Here is a 24,419-nt window from a genome sequence, read left to right on the forward strand (position 1 = left end):
TAACATATGTAAATCAGTCCAACTTCACTAGGAGCTTGTTGACCACCTTGCCCATTGTGAAGGAGGCTTGCATCTTTCACCTGGTGGGAATTTTGGTACTTTATGCCCACCATGCTATCAATGGGGAACAGTAGTGATGAGAGATTGAAGAGGGATTGGAGCTTCTTGGAAATGGAAGGTTCATGAGCAGCGTATTATAGGAGCTTAGACTAAAGAGTTAAATGTTAAAACTATAAAAAGTTTGAAATGAGGAATGAACACTTAGCGCATTATCCCCAAGCACTTTTGATGCTCTATCAGTATCTAAGGACTATTGAAACTTTTCACCCAGGGCACTAATCTTCAAATGTGCTCCAATTGTTCCAAGCCTTTCAGGAATCCCCTTGGAAAGCAATGGCCAATGTGAGAGGCCCATCCCAGGCCTGAACCCCATCCCAGTCTAAAGCCAGTATCCTAAATACACTTAGAGCCTGGTTGTATGATGGGCCCTCAAAAAATATTTGTTGGCCAAGGATAGATTACTTGAACCACAAATGATTTTTCTGGACCAGTCATATTTAATTCTTATTTTAAATAACCACATGATCTTATTTATGTGTGGAATCTAATGAACAAAATAACCTAACAAAATAAAAACAGAAACTAGATACATGGAATAGACTGACAGCTATCAAAGGGGAGGGGGGAACTGAATAAAGGAAGGTTAAGGGATTAGCCAAAGAACATACATTAATGATGCATGGACACAGACAATGATATGGGGATTTGGGGGGAGGTGGGCAAAATTAGAAAAAGCAGGGACAACTGTAATAGCATAAACAATAAAATATAATAAAAATAAATAAAATGTAAGCTGGTATTAGAAACATTCATGTGTTTTCATAAGAGATGAAACCACATTATATTAGTTTGGGTCAGGTTGGAAGATTAGGGAAATCAGGCTGCTGTTGCTTGACCCTCATGTGGGATTAAGGAAATCTCTTGGGGGTCAGGGAGATATATGAGCTCTCATCCTGTCCAAGATACTGAACTCACATTTTCAACTCTGGACTATTAGACCCTTGGATAGTTTTTTTCCATTGGAAACTGATCATCCTTGTAGTCTCTTCCACTCCGAGAGAACAGGGAAGTTATACAGCCTCTGGGAAGCCATCTTTATCACTCACACTTTCTCCAGGAGCTTCCCATATCACACACAGCCCGCACAGGTAACTTCCTCAGGTTTGTTTGTTGACTGTGCCATGATGAGTTACAGGACAGGTAAGACACCCTGTGGGGGTAATACTGAGTTAATGAGCAAAGAATGATGAGGCGAGCACCGTATCTCTCATCTAGGAAAGAATAGTAAGAGCTGCCATTTATGGAACGCTTACTAAGAACCAAGCACCCCGTGATCACCTCCTATGAAGCAGTTACCATAACCAAATCATAACGAGAGATTGTGGCTTCTTCAAATGCTCGAACGGCTCTCCATTCTAACTGGAAGTGAAGCTCCGTACTTTATCATGGTTCCCAGGCCCTGGGTAATATGGCTCATCCTCTTCTATGACCTGATTTTCTCTTTTCACTCTCTTTTTTGCTAGCCCTGCTCCCTTCTCACAGTCTTGTTCCTGTCCCTTGGGGTCATGCCGTCCTGCTGCCCTTCCCCCACAGCTTTGCATGGCTGAGTCCTTCACATCATTTGGGTCTCTGCTCAGCTGCCTGCCCCTTCCTAAGAGACCTCACTGTCCATCCAATGAAGTAGCCTGTCCCTCCTTGACCCCTGCATCATTTTCCATCTCATTATCCCGTTTCATTTTTTAAGTCTTGCTCCCCAATCTCTGAAACTTACTTATTTGTTTCTTTGTTTATATGTTTATTTGCTTCCTCCACTTAAGGTAAACTATGTGAGGATTTGTTCAAGAGTTATGCCCAGGAACTTCATGTGCATTTGTTGAGTGAATAAATGAAGGATTGAATATTAAGTAGTTTACGCTAGATCACAAGCTAGAGCAGGCTGAGCCATGCCATAAACCCAGGTTTTTCTGTCTCCATTCTTAGGAAACTACACTTGTAGACAGGGGTGCCAGGAGTGTTGGAATCTAAGACAGGATGAGGCCAAGTGGCACAGCATTTTTTTATGCCATAATTTAGCTGGGGCTAGAGCTGCCCCCATTCTAAAGCAGTGGTTCTCAGAGAGAGAGAGAGACCTACCTCGCTGGTATCAGAATTACCAGAGAACCTATTAAAGCTGTGGAGTGTTGGGCCCATCCTAGATCTACTGAGTGAGACTCTAGAGGTGCTATCACAGTAGTTGGCATTTTTAACAAGATCTTCCCAGTTTCTTCATGGAAGACAAGCTTAAAAGAAATTCGCTCTTGGCTGAACTACTTTATTTCTTTAGACAGGTGATATGTACAAAGATATACATCACTGGTATACATTGGTTATTTGGCCAAGGCAGGAAGCTGTTTCTCAGGACAGCTCTCATTTGGAGCAGAGACAAGACAACTGTCCTGGGTTAGGATTCAGAGCCTCCATCTGTGGTGCAGCCTCCTCCTCTGCAACCTTTGCCCCTTAGCATTTTACAATCAGAGATAAAGGTGTTTCCCTCTCTTCTGCAGATCATCCTGGAAGTCAGTCCTCTTAGAACTGAGTCTGGTTAATGAGAGAGGGATTTCAACCTGGCCTGTGTGGCTCAGTTTGTTAGGTGCTGTCCCACAAGCTGAAAGGTTGCCCATTCGATTCCTGGTCAGGGCACATACCTGAGTTGCAGGTTTGGTGTCAGGCCTGGGTGTCTATGGAAAGCAGCCGATCAATCTTTCTCTTCCCCTCTTTCTCCCTCCCTTCCTCTCTCTATAAATTCAAAAATTAAAAAAAAGAGTAATTTTAATTCAGAGACTTTAAAGGTCTAGGGGAACTTTTAGAAAAAATGTTATTTGAGATTCTTTTATTATATTTGAGAGCATGTCAGAACCTAGTAAGTAAAAAAAAAAAAAGCTTGGACCATTGTATTCCTTGATAGACCAAGTAAGAAGAAGTCAAACTTTAAGTAATAACTGTGTTTAAACCATTTTAAATGAGCACCCTAAAGGCTTGCTTCAGTGATTTGATCTTGACATTCTTTTGCCTTAAACTTTCTTAGCTTTGGATGAATTACCTGCTCTAATTTGTTACTTTAAAGTTTAGTTTACAAACAGAAGTCTAAGCAAAGCCCTTTTGTCTGTTGAGAAGCATGGTTACCAAATGGAATGACCTGAATAATAGAGCTCTTTCTATGCAGCCTGATGTTTAGACCGCAGGGTTGGAAAATCTTTTATCTGAATTCCTGTCAGTTGACCTCAACAACTTTCACTTTTAATGGACTTAAAACGCTGATTTTTGCCTGCCTTGAAACTAAGGGAAAAACAAAGTTTCACCTGCAACTTTGCCCAGAATTCTCCTTTGTGATTTTAAATCATGATTTTAGGTTTCAAAAATGAGTTTACAGTTCTTACTGACTCCCTATGTATTATAGATACCAGAATGCATGCCTGAACATTTGTGTGAATATTTTAGGGCAGAAAATCAGAGAGAAATCTTAGATGGCTCACTTGAATTATTAAATTTGTTTCAGGGGTTATGACAGTGACCTTTTAAAGGAGTTTATCAAAATGCAGGGCTCTCAACTGTGTTTTGCTCTCAACTATATAGTTTTAATATCTCTCCTTGACATCAGTTTTTGGAAGGGGTATTTTATGTCTTTGCCAATGTCCCGGCCCCAATCCCTTCCTGTGATCTTCTGGTGACATAGGACCATCCTTTTAAATAATGCATTCATTACTATTTGGGTTGCAAGTACAGAAAATGCAAGCCAAGTTGACTTAAAAAATAAAATAGCTCCATTTCTTTGACATCTTCTCACTTGAGACCTTGTGTTGGCTTAGTTCTCACATCAGCTTTCCTCATGATGAAATGTGTTCCTGCAGTACTAGGGATTATGTCCTCCTTGATTTATGTCCAGAGTCAATGACAGGTAGATATATACATTGTTTTCCTCTAGCTTTTTTCAACTAACATTGTGCTTGGAGATCATTCCTAATTTTACATCTAATGCTACCATTTTTAAAATGACTACATGGTACTCCAATATAATTATGTAAGCAGTCCCTTAATGATGACTATTGAGACACTTTCTGATCTTTTGATACTGTAGCACTGCTGCAATGAATACTCATATAGATATATAAGCATATCTCTAGGATACATCCTAGGAATACAATTGCAAAATGAAAGGGTTTTGGCATTTAAAATTTTCTTCCTAATATGCCTGGCCAGTGTCATTCAGGTCAGTGGGCATTGTCCTGCAAACCGAAAGGTTGCCAGTTCAATTCCCAGTCAGGCATCAGTTCCTCCATCAAAATAACGAAAAGGTTGCAATAAAGTTTTCTAATATCCCTTTCAAATTTTAGAATGTGTTGGTTCTGTGATTTGTGTGTATACAGGGTGGAATGGTAGATACAAAACTTTCCTACTTCTCAGGAAGGAAAGTATTTCAGTAAAATATCCACATTTCAGTGATGTCCGCCTTCTCCCCACCCTGGCAGGTAAGACTGGGTTTCTGAAGATTTCCTTTCTCTTCTCTCCCCCCATTCCTTTACACAGCTGCTTCCTGCCCCCCTCCAGAAGTCACTGACTCCTTTTGTGTTCGGGTTTCTCCATCTGCGAAATGTGAGGTTGAGTGCCCACCTGCCTCCCAGGGGTATTCTGTGTCTGACTCCTTTACAGAGCATTCACTATGCTGAGCATTATCTACAAGCTAAGTGTGGCATTTCCTTCCTTTCCTTTCTTGATCATAATTTGATCCTAACTTCCTTGGAAGGCTCTTGTCTTCACAATTTGTCAGTAGTTCTGATCCTGTTTTAACATAATTTAGAGCTATGGGGATGCTAATGATGTCATTGATAACAAACTGAGGATTGGCAGAGAGCCTTTTAAAAACAGTGTTCTAAAAAGTGAAGAAAAGGGTCTAAAAACAAATAAAGAACTAAAACAAAACAAAACAAAAAACCTTTAGGGATAGCATAGAAAAAGGATCCATCTAAATAAAATAATTTGCACAAGATAGGGTAGCCAGATAAAATACAGGACATCCAGTTAAATTTGAATTTCAGATAAACAGAGAATAAATTTTTAGTGTAAGTATGCCTCATGCAAGGGACATGTTCCATGTCCATATTTTAAAAAAAAGTGTATGTTGTTTATCTGCAATTCAAATTTAACTGAGTGTCCTATATTTATATTTGTTAAATCTGGTGACCTTAACAAGAAATTTAAGAGCAAGCTTTCTGCCCAGTACTTCTGCTTGAGATACACTGAATTGCCAGCATGTAGCTTGAGCTTTTTTTAGTTCTTCACATGTTAAACAGAGAAACACTCCTGAGTTGACAAGGGAGAAAGGTTGAAACTTCTCTATAGTTTTAATGTTAAAAAGTATGTGGGAAAACAGTAGGTGCTGTTGCACTGAACTCTTAAGAGTCCATGAATATTTGGTCCTAGGAAAAACAAACAGTTGGCAATTCCGTGAGAAGTTGCAATTCTCATATGTTTAGCAGAGACAGTGCAAGAATTTTCTAAAGGCTTTATAAATTCTCTTATTTAAGGAGTTCTGTTGACAGTATTGATAAACAATGGGAGGATGCAGATATCTTGGGTTTAAAGCACTCAGTGCCTAAGATGAGGCTGTACTGAATGGGCACTGACTCTGTGCTCATTCTATCCAGGACCCTGTAATAATCACCAGCAAAAGGCTGCAGCAAGTACAAGCAGAGGGCTGTCTCCACGCACACTGATGCTCCCCATGCTACCTCAGAGCACCATCTGTGACATCTGTATTCTCTATAGCCACCTCAGGACTGAACTATGAGAGATGTTCAGTTCATTGGCTAATGTGACAATTAGACAATCAGCTCGTTACCTGCTTTGCAAAAAACAAAAAGGACTTTTATCAAATGTTCTTCAGCAAATAAAATGATCAGAAAAAAATGAAAAAAAAAAATAAAAATCAAGAGGTATGCCTAGCTCTGTCATCCCAGCCAGCGCTCCTCCAAGTATGGTCTACTGTGTAGTCAGGGCCGGGAAGATGACGGAAATTTAGGGTAAACATGGGAAATCTTTCTATTATGCCACAGGGTAATACCTTATCTGTTAAATCCAGTATTGAAAAATTAGGGCTTGTATTTTTGTTTTTTTTTTTTTTGTTACTGCTAGCTTTATTTTCCTAGTAATTTGTTTTTGTTTTCTTTCACAAAAGTAGCAGTCATTAAAGGACCATCAAATTTAAAAGATGAAAGGTGCACTAATTTGGATGCCCTTTGCAACAAATACCTTTTACAATGACAAATTAAAATAAGAAAATTGATCAATTTATACTAAATAGTAATTACAAACCAAGCACCTTGGTAGGTAGGTGGGGGTAAAGTGATGGATAAGACACACACAGTCCTGGGGATCCTCCACTCACAGAGCACATTCCAGGGAAAAATACAGATAATACAATCACAACAAAGTAGGTCTATGTAACACTCACAGATGGCATCATAGTGGCTATAGTCATTCCGGGGACCTCATTAGTAAAAATGTACACTGCAGAAGAGGGTTTCTCCTCTCCCAGATGGTTCTGTATATTAGACCATGAAGCCCCACATTAGACTTCCCCTCAGTTATCTTGGCCAGGGTTGAGTCATTGTGTCCATACCTAAACTGATGAGGAGTGAGACCACCATGATTGGTTTAGATAATTCTCAAAGTACCACTCCCAGCCTAGCAGCATTGGTGCCACCTGGAAACTTGTTAGAAAGGCAAATTCTCAAGCCACTCCCAAAACCTAGTAAATGAAAAATTCCAGGAATGGAATCCAGCAATCCATGTTTTAATAAGCCCTCCAGGGGACTCTGATACACACTAAAGTTTGAGAACCATTGTGATGTGAGCCCTAAGGCTGAGGAGTGGTTCAGCCTCACTGCTGACTACCTGAACAATAACAACAACAAAGAGCTGAGCAAAATCAAATCTCTGTTAAAGAAGGCCAGAGAAGTATATGGTTATTGAGTAAGCTCCAGCTATGTCTCCCACAATATCTCATTATTCTTTATTTTGGGTTTTTCTGCATAATTTCACAACTTCCTCTAAATCCACCTATTTCACTCTCATACTGCTGGTGTACCAGATGTTCACTTACTTTATTGGAACTTCAGTTCCTATGGCCATTCTTTTTCTCTCTTGGTCCCCTACTGATCAATTCTTAATGAAGCTACTTCCATTTTAATCTCTTCACCTACCTTCACCAGAACCTCCAGTCTCTAAACTATTCACCTCCCTCCACATCTTGCCTCAATCTGAAAATTTGCCTTTTGTGAAACTCTTGAGAAATGTTGAAGAAAACTGCTGAAATGGTAAAAGAGGAGAATATTATAATTTGCTTCAAACTCACCTGTTATCTCAAATGTTGTTTGGAAATCTTCCCACCTTAGCTCTCTCCAATTTCCCATAGTGTGTATCCCAATTTCTCATAACTTACATCTTAATTCCTGCCATATTACTCTTTTTTCTCTCTCAGAAAATAATCTTAGTATTTCATTGAGAAAATAGGCCATATGACATCACACCACTTCCTTAAAAAAACTCATTTTTCCTTCCTCCAACCCTGCTCTGCTCTATGTAAAACACACGTATGTACACATGCATCATGCACCTGTAAACATACCTACATCCCAATCTGTCTTTACTTTATTCCTCCTTTCTCTGTGGAAGGTGTTTCTTCTCCTGCCTTCCTAGAGCTCATCCCTACATTTGTTTTTTGATTCAACTATTACTGCCTGTATTAGTTTCTTATTGCTGTTGTAACAAATTGCCACAAATTTAGGATCCTAAAACAAAAAATTTATTCTCTTCCAGTTTTGGAGATAAAGGTCCAAAATCAGGTTCACTAGGATAAATTCAAGGTGTTGGCAGGGCTAGTTCCTTCTGAGGTTCTGAGGGAAGAATCTATTTCCTTCCTTTTTCAACTTGGTTTGTGGCTCCTTCCTTTTATCAGTGCAAACTCTATTTCCATTAATACATCTACTGTTTACTCTGAGCCTCCTGCCTCCATTTTACAAGAGCCTTTGGGATTACATTGAGCCAACCCAGAATCGAGGATAATCTCTGTCTCAAGATCCTTAATCATGTCTGCAAAGTCCCTTTTGCCATGTAAGGCAACATGTTCATAGGTTCCAGGGATTAGGAAATGGATATCTTTGTATTATTCTGTCTACCACACTGTCTCTTCTAGAATTTTGCTCCATTGAGTCCCCCTCTGTTCCTTGTATCTTCAATTTTTCCCTCCCTGCTGGATTCATTTTATCAGCCTTAAACCTGCTTAAATCTCTCCTATCTTAAAAAAGTATTCTCCAGCCCCGTTTCCTACTCCCTGCTTTATTGCTCTCATGCTTCTCCTAGTCAAACTGCTTGAAATCAAACCTATATGTTTGTCTCAACCTCTTTACCTACAGTTTATCCCTAAAGTCACTACAGTACACATTCTCTACCTGCCATTCCACCAAAATCACAAACATCTTTATAATAGTCATACTCAAGTGATGTTTTATTCCTGTCTTCATCTGTGACTTCTTTGGATCATTAGACATTATTGATTCCATTCCTGCCATTCTTTTCTACCTTAGTGTCAGCAATAGCACACTTAATTTTTTTGTCCCCTATAATCACATTCGTTACCGGAAGGGTGGACTTCTCTTTAATACTATGCTCAGACATTTGTGTTCCTTAGGCACCGTCATTGATCCTCTTTCCTTTTTACTATGATGGTGCAGTTGCATCATCTTATTCACTCCCTAATTCTATCTATTGCCTATGAAAAGATGATCTCCAAATTTTTAACTTTTGAAGAATGCCTATCCAACTGTGTGCTAAGAACCCACCTCTGTGGCCTAAAGGTATCTTAAACCCAAGCTGTCCCAAACTGAACACCAAAGTTGCTTCTCTCCTCCCTTTATTTCCGGGTACAGATATTGGTATCTGGCCAAAAGAGAAATAAGTACCAAATAGTCCCTACTGTTAAACACTGAGAGTCTCATCCACCTAAGAAATATATCTTTTTCATCTCTAGCCTTTCTCTCCATCTCTATTCCCTTGTTTGTCTTCGTTGCTCATTTGGAATTACCTCCTCTGGCTGCCCTAAGCCTGAAGCTCAGTCTCAACTTCTTTTCTAGCACTTGTTACAATAGATCTTATTTTATTTTTAAAGTCTGTGTCCCCATCTAAACTATAAACTCTTCCAGGTAAAGGACACAGTTTTGCTCACTTTTCCTGTACTTGATACAATGCCTAGAAAATAGTAGTTGCACAATGAATGTTTTTCTAAAAATGAACATCTCTTTAGCTCAGACTTTCTAAACTCCTGATAAATATTTGGAACAGCTGTGAGCCATCTTTTTGGCTGTTGGGAAAACTGAAGTTCTAAGAAGAAAACTGTAGTAATCACTAGCAGTTGTATAGTCCTTTTCCTTTCAAAATTCTTTTATATGATGAAGAATTTTGTAAGCCATAAAGAACATCATCTATGTAGATGACTATCATTTTTATGTTATCCCTGAGACACAGCTGCAGAATAACTTAGCTCTAAGTCTCCTCACTTCACAAAAGAAGACACAGAGATATGGGGCGTTAGTGAATGACTTAGGGTCTACCAGCCACTCAAGACCATGGTTCTGTTCTTCACATGCAAGCAAACATAGTGAGAACATAGTGACTTTTTTTTTTTTGAATTGCCAATGGGTTCCCCTAGGTTCCCTACCAATGTCCAGAAAAACACAAGAGGAGGAAGCAAATGACTTGGGCTTAAGGCTTGACTCTACTTCTGACTCTGGCTCTGGACTAACATGAAGTCCCAAAGTTGTATTTGTCATGTCAGCTTCTTGGATCAAATGAAACAAAAATTGCCTATATTCTATAGCTTATGAGACCTCTTTGTGTGGTACCATTTCTATTTTCCCCTTAGACATTGTAGATCAGTTGTGACAACCATTGTGTCTCCTCCTGGCCTTATATCACCAAACTGGAGTGATTAATTTAGTGCAAGAATGTAAATGAGTGCTAAATACATGCTGAATTCATTTTTAAAATATATATTTATATAAAAGAAATATGGCATAATAAAATAAAAGCAAAATGAACAAGTGTTTGGAAATAGAATAAAAATACAACAAAGGGACAAGTAAATCATCTATTCTGAGTCTTCTAATAGTAGAAAAACGACCCAGCCTTTTGGTAGCTCTCATTCATTTTATCACTTCAAACACAGGAAATAAATATGGAGATCTAAATACCTGGCTAAAGAAGGCCATTAAAACGAACACAAATGCATTTGTACCCCAAATAACCAAACCTTTTGATTTTCAGTTTTATGGATGCAAGACTGTAAGTCCTTTCCTAAAACATCTGTACCTCAAGTTACTGACATTTGAGTGGTAGCTGGAGCCAATTTTGAATTTCATTTCATATTATGGTGTTTAATTATGGCTTAATAAATTCAAATTAATGCTTTCTTGAAGATTTGAGAAGTCCCAGACACCACAGTCTTTAAGAAAAACCCTTTTAACCTTGTGCATCATTTCTCCTCCAGTCAGTGACGCTGAAAGTCCAGACCTAACTCTGAATCTCCTCTCTACAACCATCTACAGAGGAGAATGCATTGCCAGTAAATTTTTAAGCCAAATGCTTCTGGGTGCATTTGGAAAAAACCCAAAGAACTTTTTCCACAAGGTAAGTTACACATTTGGCTCTCCTGTTTGCCAATGTGATTGCACAAAACCCAGTGAGTTTCTCAAGCTGAGGACCAGTTACACCCTCTCTGAATGGCTAAGTGTCGCACTGCCTGCCACACCAGCAAACTCAAAGGCATGTCCTGAGGCAACGCCTGTGTCCCTTCGTGCTGAAAGCTGTATTTGTCTTCAGTTCCCCTGAGACCCCAGAGACAAGAGCTGCTTTGACAACAGCCCACTCTCTGAGGGGGTCACCTGTTGCTTCGCCCAGGTCAAGGGAGGTCAGCTTCTCAACAGGAATTTTTTAAAAAGAGGCAGGGCATGGGTCTATCCATAAAAGGATCTCTTTGAGGTTGGTGAAAAAAAGAAAAAACAAAACGTAGCATTTTGTGTTCCCTGTTAGACCCTCTGGAATGAGTCGGCCTGAGAACAGGCTTGTGAGCAGTTCTTATTGGAGGACGGCCAGCAGAGGCAGCCCAGACAATTTTCACAGGACCTCTCGCTGCCACCACTCACCCAGAGACAGCCTAACTTGGAGTCAGGGTGGCCACCTCCTGGCCCCACACCCCCACCCCCACCCCAGGCATCTGCTGAGCAGCACAGGGCTTTACGGGAGCAGCTGCCTCCTGACAGGATCAAGTAATTTAGGGTCAAGGACAGGAAACCCAATTTACACAGAAAAGCAAGATGAAAAATGGACATTTGCTGATGACCATATGGAGCCTTCACTCTTCTTAGCCTCCTTTCCTTGTTCTGAAACTGTCAAGAAACAAGCCCCCCAACGCGCTCAGCTCCCTTTCCCACACTACACCTGTTTACTCAGTGTACCTGCTGGCTGGGGATTCAGCCTCATTTTGACACAAGTAGCTGGCCTGTGTGCAGTTCCTATGTCGGCTGTTCCTTTCCCTTTGCCTGTTCCCTTTCCTCAGGAGACCTTGGACATGTTCAAATGCACAGCCCGATGTGCTGGTCTTGCACAGCGTGGGAAACCAGGGGCAAGGGGCAGCCGTGGGCAGCGCTCAGAGGGACTGTGGGAAGGAGCTGTGACGGGAGCTGCAGACTCGTTCCTAAAGAAGAGGAAAGAAGCCGCCCTTTCTCCTGCCTTCCTCACTCCCTCCACGAAGACTCAAAGCGCTGCCCCTCCCAGAGGAGACCTGCCTGACGGCCCTCTTGAACCTGAGTGCCTTCCCTCTCCTTTCCTACCTCCCCTCCACTCTAACAACTGTGCATTTTAAAAAACAGAATGTGGGAGAATCTGAGAGTTCAGGATGCAAAAACATAAGAAAGTATGAAATCAGAAAAAGCTTCAAGCCAGATTCTCCTGTCTTGCTTCCAAACAGCTAAACTTTCCCCCTCCTCCCAATGTTGTCTGAAAGAGAACACTTTTCTTTATTGCACTGTCTGAAATTTGTCAAGGTTCTACTTACCTCTAGAAAACCTGTCTGTGCCACAACATTTCATATCCCAGGCTTCGGGTTTATGCTCTATTTCTGTCTCCCCGGGGCAGTAGTGAAATCTCACTTTTTTGTGGACTCAGTTCAAATCTCTCCTCCCCTGTGAAGCCTCTCAGAAGCCCACAGATATTCCCTCCTCTCTAGACTCTGTCAGTACAGTCACTACTTATTTTTCACGAAGTTCTTTAGCTACTACCAGTGAAGCATTGATTTTAAGCTTTTCCTACAGGCACTGCAACCTGGAAACTTCACCAACGGCCCTAACCCAATGACCCTGTGGCCCAGCCCCCCCAGGCATTTGCAGGGAGGAGGCTGGGAGACATTGAACCTAACAACTCCGTGGGCTGCAGCTCCCAACTTAGGCTCTATGACAGCAGTACCCTAATAAGCCCCTCAGTCACCCCGTCCCAACTCTAAATTACCAAGAGGTTGCACAATCAAAGCTGAATTAACTCACTATCACAGAAAGAGTAGATTTGGGACCATAACTTCTAGAGACAGACCTATACAGGAAAATCTAGGGGGAAAAAAACCCCAACAAACTCCAGCACCATCCACTCACACAGCCTTTTGTGGCCCCAAGTCTTTATTAGATTTGGTGTGTGTTCTTTTGGAATCTGCACATGTTCTTATTGTTGTTTGTTTAAGCCTGAAGCGGTCTCATCTCTCAGAGCTCACTTGCTCCTCAGGGGCTGACGGATGCCAGTTACTGTTTAGTTGCTGGTAGGATACTATTTGAAAGAACCACATCTGACGATGCTGGTGCTGGTAAAGCATCTTTTTAGTTGAATAATGCAAGACAGCACATTTGGGGAGGTGGAAGGTATGCAGTGGTAGTTCAGAAGGAAGACAAAGAGGAAACAGACCGCTGACGCTGTTGGGAACCAGGGTGGTATGTGGTGTCCCTCACATAGAGACGAAGATGCCAGCAAATTACCACAATGCCAAACAGAAGGGGCCGTGACAGACATAATGGAACCTCATCCCTTCTTTATCCAATAATTAAGAGAAAAATCACAGTATATTCTTTTGTTGTTTTCAGCCAAGAGAATTAAAAGACATGTTCAGTTTCCCTTTGAAATGCATTTCAAAAATTCCTCAGGTGAAGACATGGAGGATGCATACTTCATAGGGTTGCAGCTGCTGTCTCAAGCTGTTGAGATATCGCCTTTCTGGACTTAATTATTTCCATGGCACTGTTGCTGGTTAATTCCTCCAGCTCCTGGAAGGCCATCTGGAAGTCTCCAAGAGGCTTATTCACCTCTTCCTCCTTGAAATTCAGTTTCCTCTCAGCAAGCCTACCTCCAGCATGAGGGGCTCTGTGCAACTCTTTAGAGCTTGCCAGCTCTGCTTCTGGGTGGTTGCTGCAGGGGTGCATATGGTCCTCCCTCTTTGCTGAATCATTTGGTCGTAAGTAGTTTCACGACACCACCGAAGGAAGTGAGCACTTTATGAACATAGCTTGGTGCACATTTAGTCATCAGTTGCTTGTTGCTTTAATGGAGAAATAGGGAAGGAAGGGTTAGGCACACCTGGACTATTTTATGCTGAAATCTCCAGATATTTTACAAAAAGCATATTGCAGATGACAAGGACATTTTAGGCCATGGGAAAAATTGTAAGAATCTCCTGAGCTTATTCTAAGCCCCACTTCCTTCTTCTCCCTGAGATACCTCAGCCCTGAAATTGAGATCAGGTTCAAGAGAGATCAGGAAGAGGCAAAGGTTGCTTAGACAACAAATATATATAGTGTTTAGACTCTGCTGTAAGAAACTGTGTTCTTTCAAACTTACAAATAAAAAGCTTGTGAAAACTTTTTGTGATGGGAAGATGTTAACGTCTTATAATAATGAGATGTAGCTAATAATGTAGATGCATTAGAAAACACTGTGCTGTAGCCGAACAGGAGGTTGGGGATTCATGAAACTGGGCTGGAAGAGTGCAATCACCAAGGGCCTGAGAGGTCGTTTGAGAGGGAAGTGGGGTTTGACTTATGCCTTGAAGGGTAGGTAAAACTTTATAGCTGTATCATTATCTCAACTCAAACCCAAATTAAATGGAACAGCTTGTGTTTGTTCTGTTCTTCCTCATACCCTGTCGTGGAGTTGGTTTTCCAGCTCATCACGGCCCTTCACCAAGTTTTTGGCCACAACACGTTAAAACACTTCAAAACACTTCTGAATTCATCTCCTCGTCTGCTCTTATACCTGCCAAATTGATTCGAGACCAGTTAATGCTTCCCTGGCATGTGTCTGCACTAGAATGTGTCTGCTCCTCTTTAGTGCCTCCCACCGCTAGGGCAGGGTCACGTGGGCTGGGGCCCGCCTTCCTACTCGCTGCTGGGCTCGAGGACTTGAACAGTATCCATAGAGGTCAATAAACATCAAGTCCATGGAGCGTTCCTGTCAAATAGATTATGGGAATATACTAGAACTTGTTGCATGATCTTTACCTGGGTAAGCAATGGAAATAATAGCAGCAGGCTGGCTCATTGACCCTTAAGCTTTGGGCCTCAGAAGTGTGCAAAGCAGAAAAAGACAGTTTATGAAGTCTGTGCAGAAGGTATCCACCCATGTAATATGAAAAACAGAGATGTTCATTGAAGAAGAAACAAGATATAAGAAACATTGTTCCTTATACATAGGACATACATAGGAAAATGACACCTCAGTTCCCTTCAACATAGGTACCTTGGGACCTCATACAATTCTCCCAATTGCCATCAGCTGCCCTATCATATTTTCCTGACTCTCATCAATGGTTTGAAATCACTTTTCTTTATAAAGTGATTTTAGTTTTGGGCAAAGCCAGAAGTTGTAGAGCCCCAATTCTGGGCTGTAGGAGGGCTGAGTCACTTGGATTTTGTTTTGCAAAAAAAACTGCACAGGATATGATTCATGAACAAGCATGTTGTTGTGATGAAGCTTTCAGTCACTCCTAGCTGCGACCTTCTGAATTATCCAAATAGCTTCTGCAGAGGAATGTTCAAGCTTAACGCAAAATTTGATGCAGATCCTTTGCTCTACTTGTTCAGTCACTTTGAATGTGGTCACACAGTACACACGCTCACTCAATGGTGACTACCGTCCCCACTGACTAGTACAGGGAAGGCATCATTGTTCGTGCAGGCGCATTCCAGTCCCCTCTCCTTGGCTGCCAGGTTATATCAATGTCCACAAACTGTTCTTGGTCTTGCTATATTAACAATAGCTGGACTTTTCTTCTGCACAAACCTCTTACATCTTCATATAATTACATTCTTGTTGTGAGCCAAAGTATAGACATGTGATGAAACAATGGTACAAGGACTATAGAAGCTGAATGAATGGCACATGTTATAACTGGAATAGTTGTTCTGAAGAGAGAGGTGCCACTCACAACTCAGGCAGCCAATTCCCAGGAATTTTGGTTTGAGCAAGAACTCAACATGACCAACATTTAAACAGGTGAATAGAAATGTAAGTGTATTTCAAAGAAGAGAATAACATATTTATTTCAGCATTCCTCAAAATGATTTCAATAGTTATGGCATTAAAAAAGAGGGAGGAGAAACTAAAGTGTTCAAGGGATTAAACAGAAAAAATGTAGCGATATCTTCCCCACAGGACCTCTTAGAAATACTAAATGATAATGTGTTCTGTGAAGGAGGAATATAGTATGCAATGCTTCTATATCTTGGAAACCGGTACTCAACAAATTTGTTTCATGTGTAACATAAAGTCCAGAGGGAGATCAGGCTTCAGGACTGGTTGAATCGGTGACTCAACAAGACCACGTGAGCCCCACGCTCCTTTGATATCCCCACTCTGGTATCCACAGCACTGAGGCTGACTTTCCTCAAGATCACGAGACAGCCATCAGCCAGCACTGGGGCCACAACTCCCCTGCTCATACTCAGCAGGGCAGAAAAACTTCTTTTTCCTAGAAGGTTCAAGTATGTCTCACCTTGAGTCTCACTGACCCAAATAGATTTATCCTCAAACTGATTCCTGGCAAGGGGATAGACAGGTAGCATTGACTAAACAATGTTCATGAAACACAATTTGGAAACAAGGACCTTCACTTTTTTAACCTTTCATCTCTCCCTCTCAAATACATATACTGAGCACCAACTATGCTCTCAAGTTACCAGCCCCCTCCCTGCAGAAGTTCACCATCTGGTGAGAGAGGAAGAAAACACTGCACGGTGATTAGTGTGCAGAAGGCATCGTGGAGTCCAAGCAAGGGGACTTCACAGTACGGGTACCCAGGTCTGCCTGGAGGAGGGTGCAAAAGGAGAGTCTTGCAAGTAGAAGTAGTATTTTTTCAGTGTTGGGGAAAACACACAATTCGATGAAAGGAGATTTAAAAAAAAAAAGACAATGTAAAGAACCACTACAGGAGAAAGAATAAAAAGAAGATAATGTAGTACTAAGGAGATCAAAAGGAAGACTATTTCAAGAAAGACGTACTAAACTGGTACATGTAGAGTGTCTAAAATCACAGAAAGGCACATGAGAAGAACAGCAGTGATGATTTATGAAATGTCTAGCACAGTAAACATTATTTTATTTTTTAATTGAATTTATTGGAGTGAGAGTTAATAAAGTTATATAGGTTTTCGATGCACAATTCTATAATGCATCATCTGTATACTGTATTGTGTGTTTACCACACCAGGTCAAGCACAGTACATTTTAAACCTTTTAACAGATGAGGAACTTGAGCCCCAGGGCAGGGTGACCAGTAAAGAACTGTTAGGGACTGCATGCTTGTGTTCCCCCAGAATTCATACATTGAAACCCTAAAGACTCTTACGCTGAAATCACCTTGGGGTGTGATGGTATTTGGAGAAAAGGCCTTGGGAGGTAATTAGTTCATGAGGTTGGAGCCTTCATGAAGAAACTGATGCCTTAATAAGAAACAGGAGAGAGCTTGTTTCTCTCTCTCTCTCTGTCTCTTTCTCTCTCTCTCCTCCCTCTGTGCCATGTGAGGATACAACAGGAAGATGGCCATCTGCAAACCAGTTAAGAGGGCATTCAACAGGACTCAACTCTGGTAGCACCCTGATCTTGGACTTTCCAGCTTCCAGACTGTGAGAAATAATTTTTTATAGTCTAAGCTACCCAGTCTATGGTATCTTGTTATATAGCAGCTCAAACTGACTAAGAAGGGAACTGAATCAGGATTTGAACGAAGGAAAGACTACCTCCAAAATACAGTCTTTTTAACAAATTACTCTATCTTCCAATGAAAATGCTAAAGGGATTTTGAAAGTAGAAAATGCAGTGTCAGTAAAGAAGGAGGCAAAAGGCAGAGTAAGTGGGGAAGTGGGGAAGACGTAACTGTAGACACCTGGGCTGAGGAACTAGAAGCCTGACAGAGTGATAGATGACTCAATTGCATCAGTTCTAGTTCCATTCTGTCTTTCACTAGTATCTTTAAAATTTTGTTCACAGCTCTTTCTGAGGTCTTTTTTTTTTCTTTTCTGATGCAAGTTTCACATTTTTCTTGCAACTTGTCAGCTAATTCTAGGCTTGTTTACAGGTGCTTATTATTTCCTTAACTCTATCCTCTTTGGACAGTCCATCTTGCTCCAACTATAAGCATGCGCACATTCAGACACCTATGTGTTATGCCTTTTGATCCCTATTGTTTCATTTTATGACTGAGCCAAAAATCTAGCAGGAGACATTAGTCACTGAGCTCAGAATCCATGGCTTCTAGCCCAGTAGGTGCTAATTCTGGTTGCACATTTGAATCAACCAGGAGCATTTTTCTAAAATGCAGATTCCTTGTTCCCACCCCAGACTGCCCAAATGGGAATCTCTGGATATGGAACCCAGCTATTCTTATTTTTTTTTAAGTTGCCCAGGTAAACCCCTGCAACAAACCTAGAATGTGTCCAGGGCTAGCTATTGGGAGCAATAGCTCTAGCTTCTAAGTTACTCAATTATTTAGACTCTGCTGTTTCCTGAGCTTTGAAAACAAAGCAGAATTACCCTTGGCCGCGGATGTTTTATTACTATATTTCTCTTGCTTACAGAGTTACCTCTTGTGGCTTGAGAACGTTGTGGGAAATTAGGTTGACCCTGCAATTTTAAAATCATATCGTAATTATATCCTATCTGTCTCCTATACTTCCCTTGTCTGGAACCCAAATCGCTTCTCACTAAACTGATTGTGTCTTAATCCAACAAGAAGCATTGCTCTATACTGGTCTATTCTTCTGGTAATTTAAAACTAAAGTTAGCCCTGTTTGCCTTTATTCAGTTACTCTTTACCATCTTTCATGTATTCCAAACTCATGTTCCTGGTCCAGATGGTTGTCGTGGTCCACTGTTTGTCTCAAAGTTCATATCGTTTCTTCCTCTGAGCTGCATATGGCTTATACCATTTACCAGGGATATAGGCTGGGTGCCTACAGGATATGGGTACCATAGCAAACACTGGGATGGTGAAAATTTGGTAGCCGAGGACAGGAAGCAGAACCACTACATGATTCTGGGGAGCCTGGAACCTTTAATTACTTTCTCATGTGAGTTCTTAGTTCATACAATGACACTTTGAGGATGAGGGGTTGGGTCCTCACTTGCAGAGCCCAGGGTGGAGTGCAGAGCCTGAGGTAGTTTCCTAAAGATGTAAGGGGCTGGACTGGAGCCTTGGAAGCCTCATTGTGATTGGTGCTCCTTGGGAATGAGGCTGGACTGAATTCTGTGGCCTCTGGGTCTCTGGAAGGGCTCTGGGAAACAATTAGAAGAGGGAGTGCTGAGAAATGAGGGAACCGGCATTGTGAGGGAGGGCCTGTGCTGGTGGAAATCAGGGATCCAGGTAAAAGTTTAGAGGCCATCGGCACTTTCTAAAAACCCAAATTCAAATTCCCTGTGAATGCGGTATTGGAGAACTTAGCATTTGTGTAGCTATTGTGTGTTGAGGGGGTACGACAATGGGAAGGAGCAGGGGCAAAGAGAAGCAAAGGCAGGGACCAAAGGGAATTCAGTGGACATTCTAGGGAGGAGCCTGCAGAACCTGAGAGGAGGAGCCAGGAAAACTCCAAGGACTCTGAGGCTCCTCAGTTCTTCGAGTGCTTGCTAGTTTGTGCTTAGTGCTCGTGAAAACAATGGCCAATTAGACCTTGCTCAGTTACCCTATTACTAATTCCCAATCGAGAATTTTTCTTTTAACAGTTGTGGTTTCTGTTTGCCTTTTTAAAGGTTATATGAGAATCTTACTGAGCCTTTGTGGGTATGAAAACCATAGAAGAATTTTCCATGTTTACATTTTATGTATTATCCCTTTAGGGAAACTCCTTGGTGATCACTCCACAACGGATATCACTTTAGCTTCATTTTCACTTTTTCTGGAATTATTTTTTCACTCTCACTCATTCAATATAATACTAATTTCAAGGTACAAGTTATGTGGTATCACCTAACCAAAAGAATATTACTAAAAAGTCATCATATTTACCTGATAATTAAAAAATGATTATCATGTGCTAGATCAGAATTTATGCACAAATAAAATATCTTTAACAATGTATTGACAAACTCCCACCTCCAAACTCATGAGACCAGACCGTGGAAATGATGCTTGGTTTCAGCACATCAGTGGTAGTAAGATCAAATAAAATGTGGCTTGAAAATTGAAAAATTAAACGTCTAAAATGAAAATGTTTCCTATTTCTCTTTTAAGAAAATGCTTTGTTAAATTCATCAAATGGGTCAGGGAATTTCTATACTTAACCACCACAAGGCTCCTAATTAGTTAAAGATGTTTCCTCTTATGATGGGGAATCATCAGATCTAAGAAAGTCAAAGCTAACCTAGGGTCTATTACAAAAATATGAATTGCCCAATGACCTCCCACTTCCTCTCCTTTTGGTTTATTTATGAATGAATTCTTTGGGGAGGAACGTTGCAGCGATGCTCTCAGATCTCTTGATAATATGGAACCAAACCACAGAACTAAAGTAGTTTCCAGTCCATAGTCATTTATCTCTTGGTATCTGAAAACTTTAGATCAAACCGGTGGATCTTTTGCATTTAATAAAGGATGAAAGGGTCTTAACAGTTTGCAATTTATTAGCATGCTTTAAATTTTACAAAAGACCTTTATTTTTAAACTATGGCAAAAGTTGGTCATTTTCAGTTAAGGAAAAATGCAGATTCAACACATCTTTACACGCCTTCAGCAATTTTGGCAACTCAGTTGTTCAAACACCATGTAAATCTATGCAGCTGAAGATGAAACATTTCTAGGATAGTCAGTGGTAAAGCCAAGGTTATTATCACAGACACAATTCCTGAAAAGAAATATCTGTGGACATAAAATGAATTTCAAGACATTCAACACCTCCACAACCACCAGCACCAAGTCAACTTCCAGCAGTCTGACAACTGCATGTTAACAACCTTATATCACTAGCAAGAAACACACAGAAGTGAATAATGATAGTAAATGCTTTGCTCAACCATGTGCTCAGTAACTTGAATATAGGTGTTTATATCAAAAAATTAAATCATATAACTATTAGGTATAATCAGTAGATGATGCCAGTATAATCAGTGGATGGTTCAATTACTACTGGTTCAATTACATTTAGTGTCTAAGAATAACAGACAAAATAAGTCTGTTTTAGGCTACGTGTAAAAAATAGGACATGAGCATCCACATCATCAGTAATATCCATCAATAGGACAAAGTTCCTGTTTGTGGATTATTCTGTGTCAACAAGAAGCTTTAGGTTGAAAGAACTGGCTCTTGCTAATTACCATTTGCTCCAGTGTATTGCAGAAGTTCCTTATTTTTGACATAAAGTTGTGCCTATTTGTTTCTGGGATTACAGTAAGTTGACATCTGGGGACCTGCTCACTTATCATAAAGAGAGGGGAAGGGACATGAAAGAGAGACATTAACCAGTTGCCTCTCCTGTGTGCCCCCTCTGGGGGCTGAACTCCCAACCTAGGAGTATACCCTGACTTAGAATTGAACCTGTGACTTTTTAGCTTATGGGACAACGCTCCAACCAACTGAGCCACACTGGCCAGGGCTATTTGCAGGACTTATTTAAAAGCTATGATTATTCCGCGGGCATGGTAATTCCATGGGCATGGTAATTTTCCATTCTTCAACAGTCTTACTGTCTTCTCATTACACTTCCATTAGATAAGCATCTATGTATATGACAGGATACTCTCCCCTAGCCTGCTGGTAATTGAGAGCAACAAACAATGTTATGAAAAAGTTTAATTTTTAAAAAGAAGGTAAATTTTGTTCTACTAGGTTATTAAGAACACGCTACATGTACAGCACTAATAAAGACATTAAGGAAACAAGAACGGTAAGACAGAGAGCTCCCTGTCCTTATGTAGTTTTTACCAAATGAAAGACGAGATTCTTATAAGAATGATGTGAGAAACACTAAAATAGTAACAAGGTCCTAGTTTTATGGAAAGTACTATTTATTTCATGTGGCAAGGGCAACAAAAGTGTTTGGATACACAAAGAGAACATCTCCTAGCATGTCAAGATTGAAAGGAAAGCCATTAATCTAGGGGTTTCCATGAACCCAACCTCATAGAACCAAAGAGTTATTTTTTTAAAAAAGCATGGAGCATTTGTCAGGTTATCCATTTTTATTTTGCCAAGAGTGAACATTAAGACAAATCATCAGGCAATAGGCTAGGACCTATTGTTACCACCTAGTTTCATTATTTATTGCTATATAACAAATTACACCAAAACTTAGTGTCTTACAACAACAGTAATTTATTATTTCTTACAACTTTCTAGGTTGGCTAAGAATACATGCCTCACATGGTGTCAGCTAAGAGGGTCAAAAGGCCAAAAGGAGCCTCACTCACATGTCAGGTTGGCAATGAGCTTGGGCTGTTAGCCTGGGTCATAGCTTTTCCTCCACCTGGATCTCTCCACATAGCTATTTGTGTTTCCTCACCAGGTGGTAAGCTGGGTTCCAAGAGGAAACATCCCATGAAATGAGAGTGGAAACTCCAAACTCTTAAGTTTCAGCCTTGAAAATTAAACAGCATTACTTTGGCTCTGTTCTGTTACTGAATACAGGTCACAGGGCCAGCCCAGATCCAAGGGGATAGAAAATAGATTCCACCTTTTGATAATAGAGTGACACAGTCTCATTGCAAAATGTCATGTGGTATAAGCAATATTATTGTGGCCATGTTGGAAATACTATCTACCATCCCTAGTTTAAAAAAAGACAGGACATTTAAACACTGATATATTTAGAAGGATATAATCTCAGACTAAAGGATGATCATTTAAATAAATCCAGCTTAATGAAAAACACTATGTTCATATTTTTCCCTATTTACTAAATACCAGGGACAGTTTTATCAAGACCTATCACTGACTCAAAAACTAGACAAGGTTTGGAAACCAATTCTTTAAGCCAGAAGCTTTCACATCTACTTAATGACTCACAGGAAATTCATTTTAACAACTGAATGAGCCCATAAATACACACAGAACACATAGAAAGTTGCGCAAATGTTGTACATCAAACAATTTCTCTTCTTCTTTTTCTATTTCTTAAAAAATGATGTATTACTGTCCCAGTAAATTAATTCCACAGTCTAATAATTGGGAAATCCCCGTAGCTTAAAAGAAAAGTTCTAAATCATTATCTCCATATTCTCTCTCTACTGAACACCTTTAAAAATGGTGATAGGACTACCAAAACAGTCTTTATTAGCTTAAGCAGTTTTTTTTTTTTTGGTTATAAAATCATCCTTTTAATATGGGTGAAATTTGCTTTGTTATGACTTTTACACATTCATCTTTGGGCCCAAGTTTAATCCTTCTTCCACTAGAGAGTCCTTCCAGTATTTGGTGACACTTACTATATCATTCAAGTCAGGTAGTCCTTTAGCTAAGAACTCCCTGCTCCTCCATCTGATCTTCAGAGGATAGTGTCCTAAGTTTTATAGAAGAGAGTATAAGAGAGCAGGCCCTAAGGTCAAACTACCTGTATTCAAATCTTGGCTCCATCTTTTATTAGTTGTGTGGCTTTGTGTAAGGTTCTCAACTTTTCAGAGCCTGGGTCCCCTCTTGTGTAAATTGAAGAATAATTACAATTCCTACATCATAAGTGACTGGAAAGTTTAAATGAGTGAATGTAAGTAAAGTGCTTAGAATGATACTTTCAAGTATTAAATGATCAAAAATTATTAAATGTTATTTTTATATGTATTGGGAGAGTAGATGCTTAGCCATAGCCCACCTTTCATAATCCCCATTGTACTTCCATATAGCTGTGTGGCCAGTCTCCCCAATACCACGTTAGATATGTATTAGATACACATGCAGGTACACAGGATAACCTCATAGTTTCTACAAATGATGGGGTGACAAGAAAAAGTTTTGCAATTCACTGGATAACAAGTTTAGAATAGAACATTAACAGATTTTAGCAGCAGTCTGAATCTAACTAGATAAAAATGAACAGAAACCAAGATTTGGGTGGGGGTTTTGCTCATTGACAGAGATATAATAACTTCTAGCTCTTCTTAGCAGACAGATCTGGGAAATACATGTATGTATATTAACCATGTATACACACATATGTGTAATTATTTCTATATGGATCCGCCAGTATCCATAACCATGAGTTTATAATCATTTCTCCAACTCTAATCCAGTACCACATGGTTCATTCTAGCCTTGAATATGGTATTTTTAAAGCTTAAATTGTTGTAATTGCATGAAATTGACTGAAAAGAAAAAAAAAACCGGAGGCCAGTTAGGGGCTTCACTACCCCCCAGCCCCGGCCCCCGAAGAGAGACTATGGAGCACTGTTCTGAGCAATCCCTGGACATGCAATGAAGTTAAGCTAAGGCAAGAGTAGGATGACTCACTGACTACATCGAGCACACACTGGCAGACGTTAAACTAATGCCCAGTGTGTGCACTGGCATAAAATAATCGACTACTATAGATCCAAAATTATAGGCTTTACCTTTTCTCTAATTTATTTTTTGAACAAATATCTGTTGACATTCTGTGCTGTGGAGTGTTGACGTTCCCGCTGTGGAGTAGGCACAGAATTGAGCCCTGGGTATACAATGCTAAACAAAACAGACATGCTCCTTGTCCTTGGGGCAGCAGACCATCAATAGGGGGAGGGAGAGAGAGAGACAGTAAACCAATCAATACACACATAAGACATGA

Source organism: Pteronotus mesoamericanus, unplaced genomic scaffold (assembly GCF_021234165.1).
Source record: "Pteronotus mesoamericanus isolate MK-2021 breed Mesoamerican mustached bat unplaced genomic scaffold, CSHL_Meso_final contig_20, whole genome shotgun sequence".
In the NCBI taxonomy this organism is placed as follows: domain Eukaryota; kingdom Metazoa; phylum Chordata; class Mammalia; order Chiroptera; family Mormoopidae; genus Pteronotus; species Pteronotus mesoamericanus.